Below are 3,514 nucleotides of genomic sequence, written 5' to 3'. Positions count from 1 at the left end.
CTCCTCCTCCTCCTCCTCCTCCTCTTCCTCTATCTCCTCGTCGTAAGGGCATTTCGTAAGTAACAACGCGTAATGGCGCCACGCTGTCTGTCTGCCGCAACGCAATCTCTCTAACAGGAAAATAGCTTCTCCCCTTTCTCTCTCTCCCTCTCTCCCTCTCTCCTCTCTCTCTCTCTCTCTCTCTCTCCCACTCTCTCTCTTTTTCACTCTCTTTCACCCTCTCTGCCCTCCCCATCCTCCCACCTGCTCTTTCTCTCTCTCTCCGCTCCACCTCTTGCATCCAACCCCTAACATCGTGCCCGTTGCGACAGTGGAAAAAAAATCCCGTAGTCACAGTAGCGATTTCCACTGATAAACGACACTGATGGTTTTGTTTTGGCGCGCTCTATTGCAGCAGACATGGCAGTGTCACGGCTGGGCAGAAGACGGGAGGAGGGGGAGGACAGGACAGGGGGCGCTGAAAGGGGGAAGGAAAAAAAGTGCCAATGGGCGACAGGTTCAGTTTCAGATCCTTCTCCTTGGCAAAGTCTCGAGGGACGAAACAAAAACAGAAGAAACAGAAAAGAAGGAAAAAAGCGCCAGCGAAATGTCTGTTGCTGTTATTGTGCTTTTCGCGCAGACGTGTCTTTGCGTGACAGGCGGCAGGCAGCAGCAGCAGCACCACCACCACCACCACTAGAGGCAGCGCACTGCTGCTCAGCACCAGATAGACCGTAGATAAACTCCTACAGGAGGGGAGGTCGTATCAGACAGCAAAGTGACCGAACGGCACCTTGGCACAGCCCCCCCCCCCCTACCCAGCAGCTGGCCCACCCCGCCGGCCACTTTCCGACAATTACCCGAGCGCCCGAGCCGTATTGGTTCTGTTTGGACAGTCAACGCCCCTGACCCCAGGTGGGCGGGGCACTCCCCCGGACGGCTGGCCCCCCAATCTTCTGTATCAAGGGGCTTTCACGCGCATCCCTCTGGAGAAAGAGTTCACTGGTCGTCCCCTGCTCGCCCCCCCCTTCTCCCACCCGACCCTCCTCACCCTCCACTCCTCGCCCTTGTGTCACCCTGAATTCGGCTAAACGTTATTAAGCCCTTCGGGAGCCCCTTCGGAGGGGTCCCATTCCTTCTTGGGCCAACTCCGTCGCGACGTCAATAGGTTTAGTGCCGATCGAGTGAGGCCATCGAATTGCTCTTCTGCCGCCCTGTGTCTGTAATTTTCCCCTTATCCCCCCAGACGGGTCTGATTGTGTTTATTGTACCTACAGTATCCTCGCGGGGCTATATTTTGATTTCGTATCAGAGGGCATACGGTGCGCCAAACCGAATAGTGTTGTGGCAATTGAGTCGGTTGACTCTATAAACAAGATCGTAGAAGATAATTTTACGGCGTGAGTAGAAATGACGACTGGCATTCTTCGTTTCACCAGAAACGGCCAGGACATTACTGCACTGATAAACTAAGTAACTGCTTGACACATGTAAGTGTGCAACTACAAGTTGAATAACTGCAAGTGTGAAACTACGTAGTAGAGAAAACTTAGAGGTACTCAACTCGGTAGTAGTGCACTTGCAAGTGTTAAGTTGCACACTTTGCTTATCAGAGTAGCTTCTCTGTCAGTTCAAATACATACGTTTTTCACATTAAAGAAAGTCGACAGAGCGCTGTTCTTTTTTGCATTTCGAGTGTTTGTTTTTGTGTGTGTCACGGGGCGCCTAGCCACTGAGGGATTATCCTGCGTTACCGCTCCATTCCCCCCTCCGGTCCTTCGTTAGTGTGTGTAAACACGTGCGGAGGGGAGGAGCGGAGAGAGGATCGAGGGAAGGGGAGGGGTCACAAAGGTTACTGCGCACCTTTGCGACAAATACATCACAACAAACAAAATACATCGGTGCACCGTCGCGCACTCCTGCTTTCCCCGTTTACTATTTTTTCTTAAAAACTTTCCAGAGTCAAACGCTGAACATAGCCCCGTCAGTTAGGCCCCGAATGGCATAGCGATTCGCACAGTGATCACAACGACCGAGGGCGAAAGGGAGTGTGTACGAGATTACGGAGTTGAGTCAGCAATATTGCTCGCTTTCCAACTGCTCCCCTCTTGTTCGCCTCCACAATTCAAGTTTGTTTCTTTCTTTTCCTCGTTCGGCCACTAACTAACCTCCTAAACTTTAACAGCGACGGCACGCAGCGGGCGAGCTTCTCAGAGAGGGAGGGCGAGAGAGACGGGAAGAACAGAGGAGGAGGAGGGCAACTGGAGTGAATGAGGCAAGTTATGCCCTCCCCTAGGGATGTAAGGTGGACCCCTGCAAGTAGTAAGCCTGCGTGTGGAGGATATTGCACTCTTTCTCGAACAATCAGCCAACCAAAGGACCAAGTAAAGATCGATTAATGATAATATATAATTTAAAAAGATGCTGGCAGTCCTTGCCAGCATCGCCCCTCATGATGCTCGACGCAAAAAAATCTAAACCGTATCAAAGAATACGCCCTGCGCCCTGGTTGCCAGGGGGACCAGCCAGCGGCCTTCTTTTAAATTGCCAGCAAGCAGGTATTCTGACATTAAATTAATTCACCACGTTCCCACGCTATGCTCTTTATTTTCATTTTCTGCCCCGCCTCCCGTCTTGTCCTCCTAAAACGCTTTTACTTTCGGTACCGTCCACTTTTATGCACGAGATATGTCCTGCTGTTTACCGTGGGCTTATGTTGCGCGCCTAAATCATATTTAAATTCTTATTGCAGGCATAAAAGGAAAGTCTTATTTCATTACTGCTAAGAGAGTGAGGGGGGGGGGGGGGGGGGGAGAAAAAAAAAACATAATTGAATTCTGGAGCTGCGCAAGGATGCGCCCAGTGCATGTCCTTGACAGCCCCGCCCCCGCCAAGGGCAGAGGACGAAAAACGTTTTCAGAATATTGCCAAAGCGATACTCAGGAAGAAGGAAGGAAAAGGCGGCGTGGTTCACTAAGACATGCATGAGACAGCTACGCATCACCATCCTAAAGTTGTGAGGCTGTTGTTTTGCACTGGAAACGCAAGTGTGTGAATGTCGCTCACCTGCAGGTGTGTGAATATCCATTCGTACACTTAGACGGGTAAAGGTGTGAATTTTACCGAGAAAATTCACACGTTTACCCCCGTAAGTGTACGAATGGATATTCACACACCTGCAGGTGAGCGACATTCACACACTTGCGTTTCCAGTGTGGTTGCCGCAGAAAATGTGGAGATTGCCTGTTGCAAAGGACCTTCCCAACCAGGACGATCACTTTTCCCCCTTGCGTCTGAAAACGCGACACGCGTCTTTAAAACCTAATTGCCCGCCTGCAAGAATGTAAAGGAAGTAAAGAAGCTATTCAGGAAAGGCGCGAGAAGAGAGCCGGAAAAGGCTCCATATAAAATAAAGTAAAAACACATCCCTCCCGCCTCGTTCTTTTGTATATGAGGGGAGAGGGATTGAGAGTCCAAGAGAAGCGGAAAAGGAGGGGGGTAAGATAAAAGGCAGAGAGAGAGGGGGCAAGGGAGG

This window comes from Frankliniella occidentalis, unplaced genomic scaffold, assembly GCF_000697945.3.
Source record: "Frankliniella occidentalis isolate FOCC.00 unplaced genomic scaffold, Focc_3.1 Scaffold117, whole genome shotgun sequence".
NCBI lineage: Eukaryota > Metazoa > Arthropoda > Insecta > Thysanoptera > Thripidae > Frankliniella > Frankliniella occidentalis.
The sequence above is the reverse complement of the archived record's forward strand: the minus strand, read 5'-3'. Positions refer to the sequence as shown.